This window comes from Anabrus simplex, chromosome 5, assembly GCF_040414725.1.
Source record: "Anabrus simplex isolate iqAnaSimp1 chromosome 5, ASM4041472v1, whole genome shotgun sequence".
Taxonomy (NCBI): domain Eukaryota; kingdom Metazoa; phylum Arthropoda; class Insecta; order Orthoptera; family Tettigoniidae; genus Anabrus; species Anabrus simplex.
Window position 1 is genome coordinate 389,187,530 of NC_090269.1, and position 25,164 is coordinate 389,212,693.

Sequence of the window (25,164 nt, forward strand, 5' to 3'; positions counted from 1 at the left end):
ATGCTGCACGTAGCGGTGGGCATTTAACGTGCCTTGAATACGCACTAGAGGTGACGTGGAATCATACGCAATAGCGCCCCAAACCATGATGCCGCGTTGTCTAGCGGTAGGGCGCTCCACAGTTACTGCCGGATTTGACCTTTCTCCACGCCGACGCCACACTCGTCTGCGGTGACTATCACTGACAGAACAGAAGCGTGACTCATCGGAGAACACGACGTTCCGCCATTCCCTCATCCAAGTCGCTCTAGCCCGGCACCATGCCAGGCGTGCACGTCTATGTTGTGGAGTCAATGGTAGTCTTCTGAGCAGACGCCGGGAGTGCAGGCTTCCTTCAACCAATCGACGGGAAATTGTTCTGGTCGATATTGGAACAGCCAGGGTGTCTTGCACATGCTGAAGAATGGCGGTTGACGTGGCGTGCTGGGCTGCCACCGCTTGGCGGCGGATGCGCCGATCCTCGCGTGCTGACGTCACTCGGGCTGCGCCTGGACCCCTCGCACGTGCCACATGTCCCTGCGCCAACCATCTTCGCCACAGGCGCTGCACCGTGGACACATCCCTATGGGTATCGGCTGCGATTTGACGAAGCGACCAACCTGCCCTTCTCAGCCCGATCACCATACCCCTCGTAAAGTCGTCTGTCTGCTGGAAATGCCTCCGTTGACGGCGGCCTGGCATTCTTAGCTATACACGTGTCCTGTGGCACAAGACAACACGTTCTACAATGACTGTCGGCTGAGAAATCACGGTACGAAGTGGGCCATTCGCCAATGCCGTGTCCCATTTATTGTTCGCTACGTGCGCAGCACAGCGGCGCATTTCACATCATGAGCATACCTTAGTGACGTCAGTCTACCCTGCAATTGGCATAAAGTTCTGACCACTCCTTCTTGGTGTTGCATTTGCTCTGTCAGTCAGTGTACATACAGAGTGTAACTAAATATGTGGGGAAACTCTTGGAATTCCATAGAGGACCTGACAATAAGTAGAATATGTCTTATAAACGTATGGTTGATTTGCTTTCGTTTCCGTGTTGGAGGCATTGTTTGCGTTGTACATTACACAGACCACTTCACTGTGCAGGTTGATCATTTGTGTAGGGCACGCATTTCACTTGTACGTTTCGTCCCTATTCATTTGTTTTGCATTCAAAGCCAGGTGATGTCAGTTGCTTAGCAAAGCAAACACTTCCACACAGGTTTGTTGGAAACGTTCCACTAGATACAATTCAGCGCATGAGGTTCATGCGTGATGGAGCACCGCCTAATTTTACTCTTGCTGCTAGAGCAATTTTACATCAGCGATTCTCGAAGAAAAGGATAGGGCGTCAGGAACCGACGCCGTGGCCTGCTCGTTCTCTCGATCTCAATCCATTGGACTTCTACTTATGGGGTCATTTGAAGGACACTCGGTGCAGATTGAACCTCGAAAGAGAGGGAGCCCGTAAAAGCCTCTCCTGAGGACATTACCAAGTACAGCGAAGGCTTCCTGCTGCCTTAACCTTACTAACTAACGCAGGAAGCTTTCGTAGAAGTGACGGACCCACCCCGCCGGCACCCGTGGCGACCATCCAAATAGATGGTGCGCTTTGCCGCCTCCAGAAGCCTTTCAGACGTGCACCTCACATTTTACCTCGTGTATATGCTAACATCTCCGAAGATGCAGTCTTTCCCGAGATTCGTTCCCAGATTGAACCTAACCTTTTTTTATATACAGTCTTTTGCTAGACCTAATTTAACGAATATATATTGGGAATGATCTTACTATAAACGCTAACTCCAGGTCATACCATGACGTCACATGCACCTGATAATACCAATCCTGAATGAGTAGATTACAAAATTCACTCGCTTTTGGGCTAAGTCCGCTGGCACGAGGATTGTAAAACCGTCCGTTAATGATATCTCCCTTGCTAATCCTCCTACGAAAATGTGCACACGAGAAAATATTTTAAAAATTGATTTCCACTAAGGCTGGTAGATTTCTATTAACGTTGTTCATGTATTTGTTTAGGGGGGAGTGTAAAATCGCTATTTAGACCTTCCTATAAACACGAAGTCCATTCAAAATAATATGATATTCTCCCTAAAACCTAAATATGAAGTTTGGTGGAAATATATCCTGTAGTTTTGCAGTTATAAGAACTCGGACAGACAGACAAACCGACAGACACCGAAAGATAAAAAGTTGCAGATGGTCATTTTTAAACCTGAAACGGACAATTACGAAAATGTTGCAAAAATGTTCAGTGTGCAGACACACTGTCGTTACGATTTTATTATATAGTTTTATTTATTTACTGGTAAATGTATCCGTGTTTTGCTGCGGTTTTCTACCTTGTATACGGAGTTTTACGTAAATTACTGTACACACAGTGAGTAAGATTATATTAAACTGCGTGGTGTCTGTTAGCGCTATCTGAGAAACAAAACGGGGAGGAATCCATACGATGATTCCGGTGTAAGGTGCATTATGGGGAAATTTTGATGATAAAAGTAGACATTCCCTACTGCCATTCACAATCGAGTTGAGAGTTTCTACAACAACGGCAGGTTCACTTGCCAACTGCCATTCAAAATAGAGATAGATTGTTTTTATTATAATGACAGGCCCAATTTCCTAATGCCAGTCAACATCGAGTTGGAGAGATTTTATTATAATGGAGAAATGCTGCGCTATCTAAAGTACAAAGAGTCGAGATACTGCAATAAGGCATAGGAACGAATTTGAAGACCCCTATAAATTGAGCAACGATTGTGTAATCTGCTTTTTGAAATGATTTACCATTGAGAAGGTAGTTACCAAGGAATGAAGGACTGCAAATTATTTAAATTGCCTAATTATATCGATATACATATACATATACAGTAATACATTTGAACAGCCTGGAACTTTCCCTCAAACGAAAGAGTGTCCAGTGACGAAGCGAAATTATGTACATAAGAAAAGTTGTTTAATTTGAAGCGACGTTTCACATACAGAGTGCGGATTTTACAGAAAATCAGTAGTATAAGGGTAAATGGAAGAAAACTGTTGTGATTTCCCTATAAACACTCATTCTATTGAAAGATTTTAAAATCATACGCATATCTAAACGTTCCCTTGGATGAGTATATTCTATATATGAAGGTTGGTCGAGAACTATCCAGCCGTTTCTCGGTGATGGTGGCAAGACGGGCAAACAGACATGAAACTTAAAAGCAACTGATCCGGTCTTCAATTGAACTTAATCGGAAAAATATCTAAACAAATTTGCAAAATAAACTTAATTACAGACAGCGAACCCCCTACAACTTTCTTCTTCTTCTTGTTTCGTTTCGGCCAACTAAGGACCACGTCATTTCAACTGTTTCCCTTGAGCTTTAATGTTGGTCCAGTACTCCTTCATTCGTATACGGTGTTGCTCCTTTCGTTCTTCCGTCCATGCCTTCCAGTTTTCATCTTCGGCTTTGGTAGGAAACTCTAATGTTCTTGGAGTTTTTTCTTAAGTTGGACACGCTCCTGGATATCTTCAAATGAGATCCCAATCTCCTGCAGATCTTTCTGTACCTCACTGAACCGTGTCCCCTTTGCCTTTTTCTCTTGGAGGAAAGTGAAAATGCGGTTGGTTAACCGTGTTGAATTCATTCGGGCCATGTGTCCATAAAAAGTAATCCTCCTTTTTCGCATCACATCAGTTATTTACTCCACATGCGAGTACAACTCCTGGTTGTGCCGTCTCCTAAACTCGCCGTTGTCTTTTTTTCTCAAAATCTTTCTTTCCTTGCCTCCAATTTCTCCATCATGCCTTTTTTTGTTCATGGCAAGACATTCTGCAGTATATAGAGCCTCTGGCCGGATAACAGTGCAATAGTGTTTGATTTTTGTTTTTATTTATTTATTTATTTATTTATTTATTTATTTATTTATTTATTTATTTATTTATTTATTTATTTATTTATTTGGCTTCTTTCATGTGCCGAATTTAGGATTCTTGACACTCTCCTATATTTAAACACATTTACAACACCTTTCTGCAGATATATCAACCTATAATGTTGCTGAGTTGTATTATGTTAACACAATGACATGTACGAGGGCTGTACATAAAGTAATGGGAATGTTGATAAAACAAAATATTTAAAGAACTAACAAGTACAATTGCATTGCATTCCTTCAATATAGTCACCTGAATGTCGGGAAACCGTTAGGGACCGTCGGCAAGGCGTTCTCTGTTGATGACTGGAACGGAGCACCCAACTGTGCGTAGTACAGATGCTTTGTGAGAAAATCGGTGACATCAGAGAGGTTCCTTCAACTTCATAAACAGGTCGATGTCACAAGGACTCATGTCTGGTGAGTACAGAGCGTGTTCAAAGTCCTTCCAAAGTTACCATTGCAGTAAGAGCTTGACATTTTTTGCGACATGGTAACATGAATTTTCATGGAACATCATAGGGCGATCGTCTGGCAATGAACGTGGACGTTTGTGCCGCATAGCCGGACGCAGATGTCGCTGTAGTAGTCACTTGTCCCTCAGGCACACCATACCCTCGTAGTCGTATGATACAATCAGAGTAAGCTTCACCCGAATGGGTTCCTGTCGAAATTCCTATGGACGTGGCGAACCCGGGTGACACCATCCATTCTATTGACGCTTTAATTCAGGCTCGTAGGCTCGTATCCACGCCTCATCAACGCCGACAATACACTGCAGAAATGTGTCTCCTTTATTGGGGTATCTGTCCAGGTGGATGCACGACCGTGAGTTAATGTGGAACCTAACGGGACTGAGTTTACCTCATAACACATTTCGTCAGTACGTGCCACACCGTTGGATGACTAAGACCAATCTCTATGGACAATTCTCGGACAGTCCATCGATGGTCTACGGAAACGAGACCACTCACGATTTCAATCTGATTTTGAGGAATCTGTTCGCTGTAAATCCGCAGTCTAATACCGACCCGAACGTGACGACTTGACCCATCGTGCAACCATCCTGTACGGTGATGCATTCTCGCCGCGGGCTACACGTAATCCTCGATAACATTCGGACGAATTTTTGCCACGGGCAACCTCGATTTTAATTCACGAACGCTGATTACCTTTTGAAAATATGCTGTAGAGGAGTGAAATCGACAATGTTTTACTTCACCCCCCCCCCAGCAACAGCACTGCCAACTGGATGTCCGTCATGTGTACATCAACAGCAGCGCCACCTGACCGCTCCCATGTACCACTTGCGCATCCCCGATCTCCTGCAAGTGTCTGGACTACGCTGCCACCACTTTACTTACACCCCTCATAAAATAATTAAATGGGATAATTACTGTTACGGAGTTATCCGTGCTAGTTAGAGGTGAAAGAAAGTGCTGGGATGAATAGGTCTCAATCTACGAAATTAAAGTTAATTTAAAATTTCACAAGGTTATATTTTCTTTTCAAGATCTAGAAATAACAAATCTAACAGGTACTCAGTAGCCTAGCAACAAATCGAGAATGTACAATTACAGTGTTACAGGATTTGGGCTCCGAGAGCCAGACACATAATTCTTGAGCAATTAGCCCAACATTACTCGTATACAAGATTCAACCAAGGGGCAGAAGACCCCAATCACGCTCAAGAGCACTTGCTCCCAATTACATAGTAAAAGCCTCCTCGAGGCACACAGAAAATTTTTTTTTGGAAGAGCAACCCGCTCTCAAAGTTCCAGCCTATCAAAGGCCACACCAAATTTCACCTTCAAGCTGTCCTCTAAGAACATAACCACAGGGGTAAAATTACCCAACCTACTGAGGCCGATTTATTAAATAAACAGGAACATTACAAGGCCCCAAAATACAAACTTGAGTGGAGGCGTAAGAATATACTTAATTAAAACCTAATTTGGCCTTAGGCCGCTTATGCAAGGGCTAATCCCATACTAAAGAGGTGACACGATAGGAAAACTATTACATTACGAAACGGAGAAAAATGGTTGAGAAAACGTAGTCACCTCAAAACAATATGAAAGGGAGCTCGAGAGGGTTAGGCACTCTCTATCCCAATTTGTAGTTACAGAGGCAGAATTTAAATCAAGAGTCTTTTACATTTTAGAGGAAAGTTACATGGTAGAAGGTTTCGAACCCGCCCCGAGGGTTAAACTGCTGAGCTGGCAAGAAAATAAGTTATCAGACGGCCATTACCTGGTGGTTGAACTGCTGCCCGAAGGAAGAGGCGCTTCCCGCCCCCTACTACATAATTTACACAACGATAGGTGTTACTGAAGTGGCGCAGAGACCCGAAAATCAGCAGTTTATATACCCTCGCGGAACATTCGAGACCTTTCAGGAATGATAACACCCGCCCACAATCATTTTATTGGCTAACAACCAAAACCCCTACACCAGATGAAGAAGAAACACATTATTGGTGGAAAATTAATTAGAGAAATTCGGGATTGGTAAATTCAAAACAAGGGGAAAGAGCAGGGTTATACAGCCAACCTAAACAATGACTGAAAGAAATTTAACAAAGAACAAACTTTTGAACACAAAATTTCTCCAAAAAACAGTTCTTTCACTTCGCACTAGGGTGCACCATTGTAGTCCTTCAGTAGTGCCATCTAGAAGAGAATGTTCACACTTCTTACTACAGGCAAAACAAAAATACATCGAAAACGACACAGTTCAGAACACTTCAAAATTTACAAGTAGGGACATCTTCTGAGAAACTAGAGAATTAGCACTGTAGTTAAAGTTCAGGCTTCCTCCAGTAGAGGAGTTTCAACTGGCGCAAGGTTTGAATTAGCGGCGCGGAGGTGTACCGCCCGGTACAATTACATTGACCAATATTAAATAATATTACTCAAACACACACACACACACACAATAAAAGCACTATTACACAATTATTAACTAGGTCTACGTATACAAGAGAAACAGTCATAGTCCATCACCACTCAGCTGCACAGTGAATACGTCAGTCGGTAGCTTTCAACAGGTTATTTTGGCAGTATCTCTTGAATTTAGTTAATAAGTCGCTGACACTGACTGGTAAGGAATTTGGAAGTCTGGAAACAGTCACTATAAAATAATTGTTATACGTAGATGAATGGTGAAGAGGAATTGCAAGGGTAGATCAAGCGCGAATGTTACAGTTACGAAAGTAGGAGAGAAAATGGAATTTATAGGAAGTGTACTGAGGTGAGTTGCAATTCAGGACTTTTGATATTATACAAGTATGTGATATTTACCTCTTTTGTAAGGTTTTAGCCAGTGGAGTTCAAAGCTCGCTACAGTTTTCTAGTTTGTTTATAGTTTGTATTATGTAATACTGAGAAATTCAGTACAAAGTGTAAACTCTCTATTAGGACGCCACACGTACGATATATAGGAGGAAATCCACGTCTCCGAAGAATGTTTGTATTGTCAGAAAAGAGAAGGACCATAAAGAGCTTGAAAATGGAAGACTGCCTACTCTGAAACGACTTTTGTACTACCTGAGAATCTTGTGAATGTATTCAAGACAAAGACAGGTCTTCATTTACTTTGTTTGTCTACCTCTGCTCAACACAAAGGATTCCGTCAACTAATTGGTTTCCGCACTCATTAGATATCAGATATCACATCAGGGAAGCGGTAGAAAATTGTTGTGTTTATGCCAGACGATAGTAGAGTGAGTGAATACTATAAGGTTCCTTCGCTCTCTCAGTTATTTTCCATATTTTAAATAGCACTGTACACATATACGGTTCGAGTTGTTAAAAAGCAAAACTGTCAGAGTGCCAAACTTAATTCATTATGGTAATATTAAGGGACAGTTATGAACAAAATAACGCGCTCTTTAGGTCCTCTTAAGGCAATGAGTGAATGCGTAATGCAAACCCTCTCCGTCCTAATGTATCCTAACAGAAGATACCTGAAGGTCTAAACATTCGAAACAAATAAAATCTGGCTGACTGTATTACCTTTAGAGCTCTGAGCCTTGTGGTGATACTCCTTCCTGTGTCAAACCAATCGTTTAGTCTGCAACATCAGCTAAATTTGAAACGTTCAATAACAATTACGGTGTGGTTTTATGTTCTTTTAAGAGTACTTTCCACAGAATTCAGTGTGGCTTTCTTGTAACCAATGAGGTTCTTTTAGTAATTTTTAATGATTGGCGTCTCTATCATCACGGCAAGTGCGTCGCCTTCACCAGGTTTCTGATAATGTTGAAATTCTTGTCGTAACTTTCGTTGTAGAAGTTGAACCACATTCCAGGGATTAATATTCCACGGATTACTATTGTATTAATATTAATTTTTCTGCAAAATGTACAAATATAAATCTATATACATCTATACCTCAAACACTTAACAGTTTAAAAATAAGAAACACGTACGGAACATTTTGTCTTCAGGGGGACGGGTAACTATAAGTGAAAAATAGGTTGAATCCATTTTATGAGGATCCTTATATCTCAAAAACTTAACATGTTACAGACATAACAAATGGTATTTGGAAATTCTTTTAAAAATAAAAACACAAATTTCTTCCGGAAAATCCACTAAAGGGGAATGAAAAAGTCTGAAAAATGGTTGAATCCTTTAATGGGAATTGTTATATCTCAAAAAACGAAAATTTTAAACATGTTAAAATTGGTATTTGGAATCTCCTTTAAAAATAACGAAACACGTATTTTTGTTTTCAGAAAATCCACTTAAGGGGGAGGGAAAGGGTGAGAAGAAGTGAAGAAGGAGTTGAATTCCTTTTATGAGTATACTTATACTCCACAAAGCCACTTAAAAGGGGTGAAAAGAAATGAAAAGGGAGTTGAATTATTTTATGAGCATACTTGCACCAGTTTTTTTGTTTTCGACTTGAGGGAGGGCTCTTTAACATATATACTGTTCCAGATTTAGCTCTGCGAGTAGCGTGGTCACCTTATCCCCAAAAGTCAATACCACAAACGTGTTTTACAGAGAGGTTCTGGGTTAAAAGGAACTCAATTTTTCGTTGAGTTTTATACTTGATGGATTTTCAGATAATATCTCCGTGCAGTACCGAGGAAAATATAACACGTAACAAGTGGGTTCTTATCTCTATAGATAGGGCGAGATCAGAGCTGATCGACTACAAAGTTGAGAGGCTACTCAACGAGGATCTAGGGTTCAATACCGAAAACAAAAGGGGAATTTTTAGTACTTTCAACTATACACGATTCTAGAACAGTTGATGAAGCTACAGGTAAACAAGAGGTAATTTTGAATTAAAATGTAACACGGGGAGAAATCGACACAGTCGATCAACTGGGAGGTGCCTATTCCGTCGCACGTGTGACGAGAAGATGGCCATTGGTCGCATTCCATGCTCTAATAAATATAAATTTAAATAAAACGGAATGCGCACATTTGTGTATATTTAAGTAGCTAGTTCTCCTTGCTGTACTCTATGAGAGAATGAAGCGAATCCAATAAAGAAGATAAGGATTTTCTTGAAAGACTTAGCATTTTCCCTCATGAAGACTCCGCTAGTGCGAAGAGCAAAAATTCCTTCACTTCCTGCCAACATAACTTTCCTCGAGAAATACAAAGAACCACAGGTTGAAAGAATTGAGGAGCCTGCTGCCAAGAAGATAAGACAGTGTGTGATATTTGAACGAGCAAGAAATACCTTAGTTATATCCCTCACCGGGAATAGAACCCTCGCCCATTAATACTAGTGTATTCGGCTTCTAAAAGCTACTTTTATTATTATTATTACTGCTGCTGGCATACTGTATGAGTGTCAAGCAGTTTCAACAGACCTTAGGCAAACTAGTGACCAATACTGGTGAGTCAAGATGTGAGTAAGTTTCAATAACAACTCAGAGTCCAGGATGACACATATCCTGACACATATCCTCAGGCTTGGCAGAATCAGCCCAAACCTTTCCGTGACGTATGTGCCCCACTCCCTGGTGCCATCAGAAACCCCTTCCTAAACTCCTAACTCTTTGCTACACATATCCCCTCTTCCCTGGTAATCAACCAGTACGAAGACAATGTATCCCACCCAGAGGGATTGACACGTGACTGCCCTAATTCATATAAAACCCTGGACTCCAAATGGAAAAGGTCTCTTGTAATGTAGTCACTTAAGAACTACCAACTAATTGAGTTGGCTGTTAGGCGTCAGGCCTCAGAACGTGTAAATAGACTTTAAATCTTCAAATGTAATAAGTGTTAGTAAATTAATAAATACAATATTGGACATCTTCGTTTCATTTGGAATAAGATATACTCAGACTCGTGGAGAACCTGTGAGGACCTAGCTTAACAACTCAACAAGCTAACCACGAACTTGTTAAGCGACAAACGTAACTGGGGGCCTGTGGCCGGGATTTGATACACGATCACCACAAGATCTACGTGCTAGTTGGACAAAGTATTCAGACAACGATCCAGAATCGCCTTTCGCTACTTGTCCGGCAAGCCAGTATCTTCCCGCAAACTACTGAAGTCATCTATTCCATTTGAACCAGCCAGCTAGAAGGAAGTGGAACTGACAACCTCACTGGAGGCCTTTCGACCACAACCGACTACGCCAGCTTGAAGGAAGGAAGCTAGCCGACAACGCTCCAGAAGCGCCTTTCGACAGCAACCAACCGCCATCGCTGTACGTGCGTACCGACAACTCCGCAGAGGGGTCTTTCGATAGCACGACAACGCAGAAGGAAGACCACCCGACTACACAGCTCAAGGAGAATGCAGTCCATGCTGATCATCATTTCCTGCCTGTGAGTTACATTTAAAGTACCTATTTGTAATGCCTGAATATTGCCAGTAATAACATCATTCATCTCTTTTAGTTGAGCAAGAGCAATAATAATAATAATAATAATAATAATAATAATTTTCAATTATTTCAACTAATCAGTCAAATAAAGTCACTACAATGACTGAGACAGAAATGCTTTCAAAATTTGAATATGCCCAAATTCAGTTGCTACCTGAATTTAACGGAAGCGCATCTTGTAGTTTAGACTATTTCATAGCGAGATGCGATAGTTTTATAAATACTCACAAGAGAGCCCTTACAGTTCCCAACGCAAATATTATTAATGAATTTTTATTTAATGTCGTTAAATCCAAATTAAAAGGAGAAGCTAGTAGTATTTTGGATCTCGATGCGAACTCTAGTTATGAGAAATTTAAGGAGAAATTAATTAGAAAATTTGGTGATGTCAAAGATGAGAGATTATTAGTACAGGAAATTTCCAACTGTTTCCAAAAGAGAAACGAGAGTTACACAGATTATCATGACAGGTTGGACACTTTAGTCCTCCAATGTAAAAGTTTATGCAAATTGAACTACAGAGACCAGATCTTGGAGCTCAAGTTGAGAGAACTAGATGATCTGAGTCTGAACACTTTTAAAGCAGGTATTTTAGAACCGTACCGAGCGTACCTACGGTATGCTCAAGTTACAGACTTAAGTCAAGCATTAAGACACTGTAGGACCTATGACAATGACAGAGCGCATGAAAATTACATGGATCAATTGAGAGGGACACCGAAATATCCTCTCAATAACAGCGCCAGTCACAAGCCATTCATGCAGACACCACCTAACAGGAACAATCAAACGACACAACCACTAAACCATGCCACTCACAATCCATTTATGTATCCAAGACCACAGAACCATTACTTTCCTCAAATGCGACCTTTCGCTACCCAATCAAACCAACAATTCAGAAATCCTAACCAACAACCAAACTTCAGACCCTTCCAAGGTCCGAACCCACCTACTGCCAGACCACAGAACCAACAACCTTTTAAGCCAATGAACCGACCTTATCCTACACCAAATAACCTTGCACGACGCTTCACGACCAATAATCAAAGGTACCCAACACCTATGTCAGGGGTATCTACCATCAGAGGGAATGTAAATACACACGCAGAGGAGACTAACGAATGTGACTATGTACCACCAGAATATTTTCAGGAGGCACAGTCATCAGACTATACTCAGGAAACTCAACCCCACGAATACGAGTTCGAATACGACACAGTCGATTCATCACTACCTCAGAATAATTTTGAAAACCAAGAACAGAGTCAGGATTTTCACTTGGTCCCGCCATCTCAAGCGAAGACCTAAATAACATAAGAAACGCTCCCAAACTGCCGTTCATCACTCTATTTGGATTCAAAATCTTAATAGACAGTGGTGCTTGTCATTCAATAATGAACCCATCAATAGCACATGAATATTTTGCAGAGTATTTGTTCCGAGAACCATTCTGCATACAATCTGTTCATTCGGAAACAATGGGTGAAGAAAACATACAATTCCCCATTTTTTCAGAATATGAAATTGACACGCCCGTAGATTTTCGAGTCATGAAATGGCACGAATATTTCGACGCGCTAATCGGAACAGCTGATTTTGTTAAACTAGGTGCAAAAATAGATTATAAATCAAACCTAGTTACATTAGACAACAAAGACATACCATTCTATTTCCACTCAAACAACAAGCAAGTAAATTTTCAGCCTTCACCAGACATGCAGAAAATTGCTATCCCTGTCAATATCGAACAAGGGGATGTATATATTCCAAAGTTTGAACATGAAGGAATATATTTTGCAGATGCAATTTTGCATGCAGAAAACTACCAGGTCATGTACCCTATTGAAACACAGTTAAAACAAGAATTTAACAAACCAGTGTTAGTTGAACCTTTGGAGAACATTACAATACAGCCACTGGAAATAAATTCTATTTCAGACCACGATATTCAAGAATATCTCCGCACACAACATATGAACGATCTAGAGTTTAGAGTCATATCAGAAATATGTTCTGAATTCTCGGATGTATTCTACTATCCCGGGTGCGATTTAACATTCACTAACGCCGTAAAGCATTTTATTCGAACTACTGATGAGGACCCGGTATATCAGAGAAATTACCGATATCCTCCCGCACTAAAGAAGGTATTAAGTGAAGAAGTTGAAAAACTTATTAGCCAGGGAATAGTCACCAACAGCGAATCTCCATATTGTAATCCCGTGTGGGCCGTGCCCAAGAAGCCAGATGCTTCTGGACAGAAGAAATGGAGATTAGTCATAGATTTCAGACAGCTGAATAAGAAGACCATTGAAGACAAGTACCCTCTCCCTAGAATAGAAGAAATTCTAGACAACTTAGGTCACTGCCAGTATTTCTCGACTTTAGATTGTGCCCAAGGATTCCATCAAATTGAAATGGATCCTAGATCTATAGAAAAAACTGCTTTTACTACAGACAATCGGCATCTAATGTACCGCAGAATGCCATTCGGGCTCAGAAACGCTCCGGCCACCTTTCAGCGCGTAATGGACAATGTCCTACGCCCCTTTCTTTTCAAATTCTGTCTGGTATATATGGATGACATCATCATATATAGCAAATCCCTAGAGGAACATAAACAACACCTGACCCTTGTAATGCAGAAATTACGAGAAGTAAATATGAAAATACAGCTCGATAAAACCGAATTTCTCCACAAGGAAGTAGCCTTCCTAGGTCATGTTGTTTCACAGAACGGAGTAAAACCTAATCCAGAAAAAATCAAGGCAGTCAAAAGTTACCCTATTCCCAAGACCACCAAAGAAATCAAACAATTCTTAGGACTAGCGGGTTTCTATAGGAAATTTATAAAGGACTTTGCTAAAGTAGCATATCCAATGACCCGTTGCCTAAAGAAGGGATCAAAAATCGATGCAGAAAACCCTGAGTACAAATCTGCATTTGAAACACTAAAGACCCTTCTAATAAATGCTCCAGTCTTAGCTTACCCAGATTTCGAAGAACCATTCGTGTTAACCACAGACAGTTCAGACTTTGCCATAGGGAGTGTTCTCACACAGAAGGGACACCCTATTGCCTATTATTCCAAAACCCTAAACCCCGCTGAAAGAAACTACTCCACCATAGAGAGAGAATTGCTTGCCATCGTAGAAAGTAGTAAGCATTTTAAACCTTACTTATGGGGACGACACTTTCATGTGGAAAGTGACCACCGTCCACTGCAATGGCTTTTCACCCTAAAGGATCCCAGTTCAAGACTCTACCGTTGGAAAATGAAATTAGGAGAGTTTGACTTTGACATAAAATATGTTAAAGGGAAAACTAACTATGTCGCAGATGCTCTTTCCAGAATACAAGTAAATGTAAATGATGAAACAGTTTCTAATGTACCCATCCCCGGAGATGATACATACCAGAATGAAATGGACAATGAAACTGTACATTCAAATCAAGAAGATCCCATTTTCACTCTAAAAACATCAGAGAGAAATTTGAATCAAAACCGTAACCAACTTATCATAAAATATGGTAACTTCCCCAAAATCCTTGAACAAAAACTATTCAAGAAATATACCCGCCATATCATGATAGTGACAGAGAAAAACCTCCAACAAGATTTGAATGGTCACCTACTCAAAATTATTAACACGTCAAACAGATATGCCGCCTACTTTGACGACGTAACACTCGAAATCCCATTCATCAGGGTATGTCAGAAATTATTTACGTCAGAATTAATAATCATTAGGACATCTAAATTTCTAGAAGATATTGAAAGCTCAGAGACTCAGAAACAGTTGATATTACAATACCATTCAATAAACCACAATGGTATCATTGAAACATTTGAACATTTTCGAACCAAGTACTATTGGCCACATTTGAAAGAACAAATTAGAAATCTAATTAACCAATGTAACTTATGTCAGAGAAATAAATATGAAAGACACCCTAACGAAGTACCAAACCAAGGCCCTATTACAGCCGACCACCCGTTCGCTCTGATTCATATTGATACTTTTCATTTTGAACAAAACCGCATTTTAACTATACTAGACGTATTCTCTAAATACGGACAAGCGTATTTACTATCCAATGGCACAGCCATGGCAGTTCTGAATCAACTGCAAGTGTATTTCTCACACCATGGATATCCCAAGAGAATTACCCATGATCAGGGAGGAGAATTTGAGAATAGCTTAATTACAGAATACTGTAAAGCTACTAACATTGAATATCATGCCACTACACCTCTGAATTCATCGTCTAACTCCCCGGTAGAAAGACTGAATTCGACCCTCCTCAAAAAACTGAGAATCTCAAGAGATCATGATAAATTCACTCCACTCCCACAGCTAATAACCACTACGATCACAAATTATAATTCTTCAATTCACTCCACAACCAAACAGCCACCATTCAATGTTCTATACGGCCCGTATTACAAAGCACTAAATCACATCTTCTCCTCGTCTCCAAAAATTAATGAATATATTGAGAGACAAGGAAACCAGATGAAAATCTTAAATGAGAATAAATCTGACCCAGCAAAGCCCATTTTCAAACACTCCTATCAAATAGGTGAACAGGTATATGTCCTAGACCCTCTAACCAGAAATAGGAAGTCCAAAAACCTATATAATGAAGGCACAATAACCAAAATCGAAAAGAACCGAGTATATTGTAAAATGAAAAATGGCAAGACCCATGTCAGAAATTTCCGTGACATTAAACCTAAAAGGAAATATCTTCCCGTTCCAGATTCCTACCAGGATATGCCACCATCTACACCAAATCCATAACCACATCAGGATTTTATGCGGACCCCATGGGATCTGTATTAGTAATCGATAAGTACCATAAATTCATGGTTCATTTCAATCTTACTACCTTAAAAGAATCATATAAAATTATTGATGATACTGTCTCTAGTCTTGTATTGAAAAGCAATAATACATTTCCTCACTTAATATACGAGTTAACTGAAATAACCAAAGATACCAAAAAAGAATTAAATAAGCTAATACCCAGTACTTCTAACAGAACTAAACGAGGTTTAATAAACGGACTAGGAAAAGTAATTAAGTTCATCTCTGGCAATCTAGACCAGGACGATTTAGATAATTTACAAAATCAATTAAACACTTTAAAACAAAGTCATTCTAATGAAATCAAGCATATAAATAAACTAGTATCATTTACAAATTCAATTGCTCAAAAATTTTGTGATGAAATGAATCATGTTAATGACAATATGAAGGTAATTCAAGGTATACTTCGAACAGAAGACTTCAAGATAAATCTACTAGAAAACATCCAATACGTGTTACTGTGTATTAACAAAATCCGAAATATCATACGAGTGCTTCAAGAAACCATTAGTCTTTCATTTCACGAGATGACAAATGTAAAAATGCTATCAAGAAAAGACTTAACTAACATTGTCAAACATTTGTTATCAATCTATCCTACACAGAGTATGATCCATACCGATCAATATAATCAGTATGAAAACCTAAAAATGTCAAAAACTCAAGTCCTTGTGCTGGACGAAGAAATGATAATAATCCTTTCCATGCCAATCACGGATGGAAATCAATATAAATTATATGATGTAACCCCTGTACCCACCATTAATAATGTTATACTTGTCCCATCTGAAAAATACTACCTACAAGGTCCAATTATGAAATGGTCTACCGTACCATGTGTTAAGAACACCCTATCATACGTATGCTTATATTATAACACCAGAATCACAAACTGCAACTTAACAAATACTGCAGGATGTGAATTTGCTTCTGTAAAGAATGATGTAAAATTATTTAGACCGCTAAACAAAGAACATATTCTGTTCTTTACAAGAAACCCAGAGGTAATCTTACAAACATGTCCAGAATCCCAGAAATCCATCCAGATTTCTGGACCACAGGTAATTTATTCCAATGAATCTTGCCCTATCTCCAGTATGGGAATAACTTTACAACAAAAACCTATTAATTACATCCATACTTATCCTTTCCTAGGTATCCAGAAGGAACCTTTAATTAAGAATGAAATTACGTTTCATATTTCTCATTTAGATGTAAAGAAAATGAAACTAGACTTAGAACCCATCCGTACAACCTCTATTGACATAAAAACATTTGTGTCTACTAATGTCATCCTTGTTTTACTAATAATAGGAAGTGTTACAATCATGTTCAGAAAGAAAATGTATAAATTATGTAAAACTGTAAAAATTAGGAATAAGAAAAATGTAAATGTTACCGAGGACAGTAACATGAAAATAAGGGGGGAGGAGTTATATCCCTCACCGGGAATAGAACCCTCGTCCATTAATACTAGTGTATTCGGCTTCTAAAAGCTACTTTTATTATTATTATTACTGCTACTGGCATACTGTATGAGTGTCAAGCAGTTTCAACAGACCTTAGGCAAACTAGTGACCAATACTGGTGAGTCAAGATGTGAGTAAGTTTCAATAACAACTCAGAGTCCAGGATGACACATATCCTGACACATATCCTCAGGCTTGGCAGAATCAGCCCAAACCTTTCCGTGACGTATGTGCCCCACTCCCTGGTGCCATCAGAAACCCCTTCCTAAACTCCTAACTCTTTGCTACACATATCCCCTCTTCCCTGGTAATCAACCAGTACGAAGACAATGTATCCCACCCAGAGGGATTGACACGTGACTGCCCTAATTCATATAAAACCCTGGACTCCAAATGGAAAAGGTCTCTTGTAATGTAGTCACTTAAGAACTACCAACTAATTGAGTTGGCTGTTAGGCGTCAGGCCTCAGAACGTGTAAATAGACTTTAAATCTTCAAATGTAATAAGTGTTAGTAAATTAATAAATACAATATTGGACATCTTCGTTTCATTTGGAATAAGATATACTCAGACTCGTGGAGAACCTGTGAGGACCTAGCTTAACAACTCAACAAGCTAACCACGAACTTGTTAAGCGACAAACTTAACTCCTTTACCACTAAAAGGTGGACTCATGCCATAGCATTGTTTGTAATGAAAGGAATGTGAAAATAACGCATACACCACTATTTACTCAAGATCGTAAAATCGAAATCCGTTGCAACTGGGTGTTCTTGAATACAGTATAAGAAACTGTGTAAAGCAACGTTCCGACTCTTCGACTTGCTTCGTATCTGCAATTGAGGCGATATCACACATACAGTATATTTAAACGCTTATGATATAATGGTAGTAATGTTACCAGGTCCCAGTAAGTATATTTACAGTTTTCTGTGACACCATGGTGACAGAATTTTTTACTGCTTGAGTTTCTTACATGCCTGTAAGTTTAGGCCTACTAGGATGAGGTTAGCCAAGAACAAACCTTCCAAGTTGGACTCGGAAAGCCAGCTCGCTAACCCCTGAGCAACTAGGAATAAATAAATAAACAAATAAATAAATAAATAAATAAATAAATAAATAAATAAACATTTCGCTCGATCGATCAATCAATGATCTGCATTTAGTGCTATCACCCAGATGACATATTCCCTACCAATTGCTTACCTAACTTTTTCTTAAACATTTTCTTCTGCTAGTGATATTTGTGATTAGGGAAAGAAATATTTTTAGTTCACTAGTAACATTAGTTGTGTTGTTTTCCTGAAATGGATAAGTGGTTGCGAAAAGCAAGTGTCAAATCTACAGACAATCGTGATGGTACTTCTGACATGTCTAATTTTCCTTAAACTCCTAACTTACACAGCCAGTATACTGAAAAATATCAGAATTCTTCACACACTTAATGTTAACAAGTCTACTCACAAGTCCCTCTTCCTTACGGTACAGCACTCGGTACAGCCCGTCGCTACACCTGCGGAGGTTTAATCCTTACTTTCACTTTCCCCAAGTCCAGTCGCCTCATACAGCAGCTGTGTGTAGACAGCTGGATCTGAACATAGGGCTACGGGTCACTAGACACGCGTTGACTGTTCATTGCTTCGATTCCACAGACAGTCCAGTAATTCACGCAGTCACATGCAGTGAACAACTAAACAGCTCAACACTATTCAACAGCAGGACGATACTCACAACAGCGAATATTAACGCCGGTCCATTTATCCTCACACTCACAATAGGGTCTCCCTCGCTGACTTAGGGTGACCCTCAGTCCACAGAAATAGACAAACAGCATTCACAGGGAGTATACAGTCTTCGTTCCGTGGCCTCCAGCCCACCTACTCACTGGACTCTCAACAACAGCCCCTGGTTTAGGCCTCGGTGGGACACTAGCGACAGCCAACACCTCTGACGCCCTTAGCCCAGCCACCGAACCCTAACGCAATGACTCTCTCACCGACTTCACCACAGAGTCCAGCACTGACTGACTGTCCGCGGCTAGACACCCATTTTACAGCGCGGGTGATTTCAGCCTGAATATTCGCGAGGTGGCTAGAGGTAGAATATTCCCGTTGGATTTCCAGGAAACTCACAGGTAAGCCGACCGACAAGAACAATACACGGGAAGGCCGGCCCCACCCCACAAGCCGGCTGGGAGATCCCAGGTCGTCTGGGTCACCAGCCCCTTCCTCGACGTACCGAAAGGTGCTACCACGGGGCTGGCACGTAACAATACTTACTGCTGCTGCTGTAATTCAGGCAGCCTAAGTCCTGTCAGCAGCTGAGGATATGTTTTTGGTATTATTCTAATTATAATCGTCGTGGTACATGTCCCATTGGTCAACGTCCTAGGCCTCGGTCCGGAGGATCCAGAGTTCGAATCCAGGCAGTTTCGGGAATTTTAGTCTCATTCGGTTATATTTTCTGAGTGTTCGTACAATTTACACCGTTGTTAGCAATTGCGAATAAATTCCCTCTCACTGGGTTGGAGTCAATAAGACATTTGGCCATAAACAGCACAAGTCCTGCCTTGTGTGATCTGTCTTTCTGTTTCAAGCCAACCACAGATGTTTCCTTTTCTCTTAATGTAATTCGCTGGACATACTGTATCTTTAATTCTGCTTTACCTACGCGAGTTGGCCGTGCATGCGAAAGCTCAACGTCTATGGAACTAAGTTTTGCATTGGGAAGATGAGTGGGTTCGAACCCCACCGTCAGCTCTCCTGACAATAGTTTTCTGTATTTTCCCAGTTTTATTTACAGGCAAATGCCGGTGAAGTTCCTAATCATAGGCTACAGCCGATTCCTTCCACGTTCTTACCCGACATCATTCACCAGAATTAATATTGTCTTCATTAGATCCTCGACTGACTATGGCGTCAAGAAGGACATCCGACAGTAAAAAACGTATCATATAAGTTTATCCCTCCTCATCCGCGACCCCATACCCAAGAAAGGAATAGACATAGAAACACTTTTAATATCACTTTGTACTAGTTTCAATATCAGTTCTTTCACATCTCTTCCCTTTTGTCAAGAGCATCTGTATGGACGGAATTATTATTATTATTATTATTATTATTATTATTATTATTATTATTATTATTATTATTATTATTATTATTATCCGACTCGTTGGCTGAAAGGTCAGCGTACTGGCCTTCGGTTCAGAGGGTCCCGGGTTCGATTCCCGGCCGGGTCGGGGATTTTAACCTTCATTGGTTACTTCCAATGGCCCGGGGGCTGGGTGTTTGTGCTGTCCCCAACATCCCTGCAACTCACAAACCACACAGAACACTATCCTCCACCACAAGAACACGCAGTACCCTACACATGGCAGATGGCGCCCACCCTCATGGGAGAGTCTGCCTTACAAGGGCTACACTCGGCTAGAAATAGCCACACGAAATTTAATAATAATAATAATAATAATAATAATAATAATAATAATAATAATAATAATAATAATAATAATAATAATAATATTAAATCAGTGTATCCTCCAGGGTTGGTTTTTCCTCCGGACTCAGAGAGGGACCCCTGCCTCAAGGGCAGTGACTTGGAATGTGAGATATTTAGTCGGGGATACAACTGGGTAGCACGACCAGTACCTCACTCAGGCGGCCTCAACTGCTATGCTGATCAGGGGTCCTGTGAGGGTTAGGAAGATTGTAAGAGAAAGACAACGAAGAGTGAATGAAACCGCTGTGGCCTTAAGTTAGATTCCATCCCGGTATTTTCCTGGAGGAGAAGTGTGATACCACGGAAGACCACTTCGATGATAGTTGAGAAGGGAATCGTACCCCCTCTACTCAGTTGACCTCCCAAGGCTGAGTAGATCCTGTTCCATACCCCGTACAACTTCTTAAATTTCGTGTCAGTGCCGGAAAATGAACCCGAGCCTAAGGGTCTTGGCACCAAATCACACTAACCACTACACCATAGAGGAGGGCGGTCGGAAATAACAGAGTGAAAAACTCAAGTCATTCTATAACTCTCCTCAGCCTAACACGCAACCAGATGCATAATATTCAACCATCTTGTGGTGTGACATTTATAGATAGCTTTCAGTCCGTATACAGTAGGAACGCTACACTCTGTGCGTCGAGAAGAAGACAGACTGCGGTTGTGTGGGAGATTCTATCTTACAGTAAACAAGCAGAGTGAACGGAGATTTGTTTTCGCGTCTCGCGATTGCATTTCAGGTTTTTGTTATTGTTTGACACCGTGCCTGATGTTTGATGGAGTTGAATCCACTGTGTGGTTGACACTCTCGCGCATCGTGACAGGCCTGACAAATATGCTATATCAGAGCCTACGTTTTATTTCAGTTGTCTGTTTCGTTGAATTCACAAGTGAGGAAACTTGATTGAACGTGTCAGGAACGGTTTTAAACTTTATGCTGGTACACTGTTATTCTAATATTACTATACTGTATATATCTTTTATATTTAAATCTTGCACTACCAACTCTGTTTCAAAACAAGACACCTGAAAATACGAGGGTAAATCAGAAAGTAAGTTCCCTTATTTTATTGTTCAGGAACAAAAGACATTATTATTAATATTATTATTAACAAATACATCGCAATTGGGAAATATCCCGGTGACAATGGTCACATACAGTCGTGTGACATAAAAGTAAAGTCAGAACATAATTACCCAACAACAAGAACATCAACAACAAACTAAAACAACAAGAGCACAACCACAACAAAATATTCTTTGAAAAGAAACTACTAGTTTAACATTCTAAATCCAGAGTCAACCTATACAAATTCAAACACAATTTAAGTATTTCCAATTACAACCTGTAACAATAAAGTTCGGTGAATAGTACTGTACTATCAACTAAGATGAACAATGCACGACAGTGACCTTACTGTCCTTCTATTAGTCCCCTCTCATAACTATGCACTGCTGATATCAGCGATACATGTCCTGGAAACTTTGCAAGAAGGCTTCCTTTGGGATGGTGTTCAAAAGCCTCGTTACGTTTCGTTGGATGTCAGGAATATCGTCAAATATCTATCCCTTCAAAGTGAGTTTCATGCGTGATTTTTCGAATCTGACATATTTCCGAAGAGGGGATTGCAGATAACGCCATTCCATGCTTTGCCGTTTCGTTTCAGGGTCGTACCTGAGACACCAGGTTTCATCCTCAGTTACAATACAGCTCAAGAAATTTGGAGTCGCATCCGCCGTTTCGACAAAATTCTGTGAAGCTTCTAAACGTGCCTGCTTCTGATCGTCTGTCAAGTGATGTGGCACAAGACGAGAACACTTTTCCCTCCTCCCTAATTTCTGGGTCACGATTTGTCGCACGGATTCACGATTCATCTGCAGTTCATCCGCTATCATTCCCACAGTTAATCGCCCATCGTTCTTGTTTGATGTCCTCACCTTCTCAGTGTTTTCGTCACTGAAGGCGGTCGCCAGTCTTCCACTACGGAGGTTGTCAGAAACACTATCCCAGCCTCCTCGTAAACGAGCGAACCACTCGTACACACTCTTCAAGGACAGTCCTTGATCTTCATAAACACGTTCCAGCATCGCATGCGTTTCTTTCGGTGTCTTGCCAAGCTTAAAACAAAACTGTGCATTGATATTTTGGTTGTTCATATTCCTGTTCGCAGTTCAGAACCAGGGCACTAAACTCGCACTGTGTCAACAGGTCTTACACTGCTCACACACGATGCTCAAATGAACAATGTTTGGAGCAGGTGGTCAAAACCTGCTGCGTCGCAGGTGGAGCGTTGTGTATCGCCAGTGTTGTCGGATCGACCGTTCTGACTTCATTCATCGAACTTTATATTGTCACAGGTACAATACTATAGGTTGAGCTTACTACTAACTTAACATTGCAAGTGATAATAAAGTGAAGTTAAAGCCTAACTACCCAACAATACCATTACAGCAACAAGAGAACAACAGCAATGCCATGGAAAGAAAATACGACAAAAGTCTCTACTAATTTAACATTCAAAATCCTGCATCGTCATTTACAATTTCACACAAAACTTAAGTATTTCCAGTACTTAACACTGAGACATTCCATAGGTGCCTCAACTATGTATATACTCATTTATACAACGTGGACAGTATTTGTTGTATGTCCGTCGCTCCCTTCTCGATCCGCCAGCCAGCTACACGCGTGCCAGGTGTTATTCTTCGAGCCTCGACGCGCAGCTCTCAGTGCGCGTGCCTGGAACGTCGTGTGTGCTATAAAAAGGAGCTCCTAGTCTGTCCAGAGGCCCACTAACCCCGGTGTCCAGCTCCAGAATACACCCTACGTCGAGCACGGAGGCTACTCCTCTTGAAAATGTGCTTCGGCCAGGTGGACTGAATTTCTGGCAGTAAGAGGTCTCACCTCGGGTCACCGCTCCTCTTGCCTATTCCGCTATCCATGCCCAGTCTTACCATTATATGCCACTATCATACCCTAGCTAATGCAAGCTCCCATTATCAACTTAGTTTCGCTAAGTAGGAACCCTTCAGTCATTGAACTTACGTTAATGAACTCAGACACTTCAACAAGGAAGGACACTCTGAGATATTTACGTCAGTGCTTCTGATAGTTTTCGACTATCAAGAACTTTTCATGTCACAAGGACTATCTTTCCGAAATAGTAGTGAACATGAATACTAGTGTACAAAGACAGACTCTTTCTCCAAATTCATAGTTCATTTTGCTTCGAGATAACTTTCAGTTTTGTTAGTATAAATATTGTAATTTTACATGTGAAGTAAATAAAGAAGTTGTGTTTTTGTAAACCCAACCTTGTTTACAACACAACTCTGTGGCGACGAGGTAAAAAAACTACAATTCATCGGCCCCAGTCGCCAACTCTGGGGCGACAGGATACCAAACTTGCAATTCATCTGCCCCAATCGACACTCAGTGGTGACGAGACACAGCACGAACTTTATAGGCCCCGTCATCCACTCATTCACACCGAGATACAGCAAACTCCGTGCCCTCAGACACTTATACCTTGGCGACGAAGTCAATCAGTGCTCAGTGTGTCGCCCACTCGGTCGAAACAAAGTGCAAGCCTGAGTCCATTCGGTTATCAACTCATTTGCAACAGACCAACAAACTCTTGCGGGATATTGTCCACTCATGGGCACAGTGACATTATACTACGTAACTATCATCATTCCACATTGGCGCCCGTACGACCTATCACAACAGTTCGCTTTTCTCAAGTGAAGCTATTAGACTCCTTCACACTCCGGAACGTCAGCCGACATTCCCCAGCTCTCTGTCGTACGCTCCACCTGTGTGCCCCGCTCCAGCGTGTTTGCTTGCTCTCTCTCTCACTCCCCGCTATACCGGTCAAGGTCTCGCCTACAACCAGTTCTGACACACAGCTATACTAGCTCCTTATTGCACGCCTCTCGCAATGGCTACAGCTGAGCAACTCGCTACAGTATTCCAGGCCTTACAGCAGCAACAACAACAGTTTATGCAACAACAACAGACAGCATTAATTCAGGCTATTCAAGCTATTTCTGTCTCTCCACAGCCATCAGCTACTCCTCCGTTCTCTGCTTTTGATCCGGCTAAGGAAGAATGGTCAGTTTATTTAGCCCGCTTACAACAGCATTTCATCTGCCATTCTGTCACAGATGATCAACGCCGCCGAGCACTATTTCTTAGTTCGGTTGGCAATGCTACGTGTGAATTACTACGTAAATTAAGTCCAGAAGAAAACCTCTCTGAGGTACCATTCGCACAGCTCTTGGCCCGTCTCACTGCACACTATGCCACAGCTCCTCACATAGTGGCTGCTCGCTATAAATTTTTTCAGAGCAGAAAGCAACCCCATCAGACACATACTGAATGGATAACTGAATTGCGATGTCTAGCTAAACCCTGCCAGTTCATATGCTCCAAGGACGGTTGTGGTTCACCCTACACTGATTCTCTCATTCGGGACATGGTAATTTTACATACTCCTGAGGACAAAATACGTTTTGACGCTGTCAA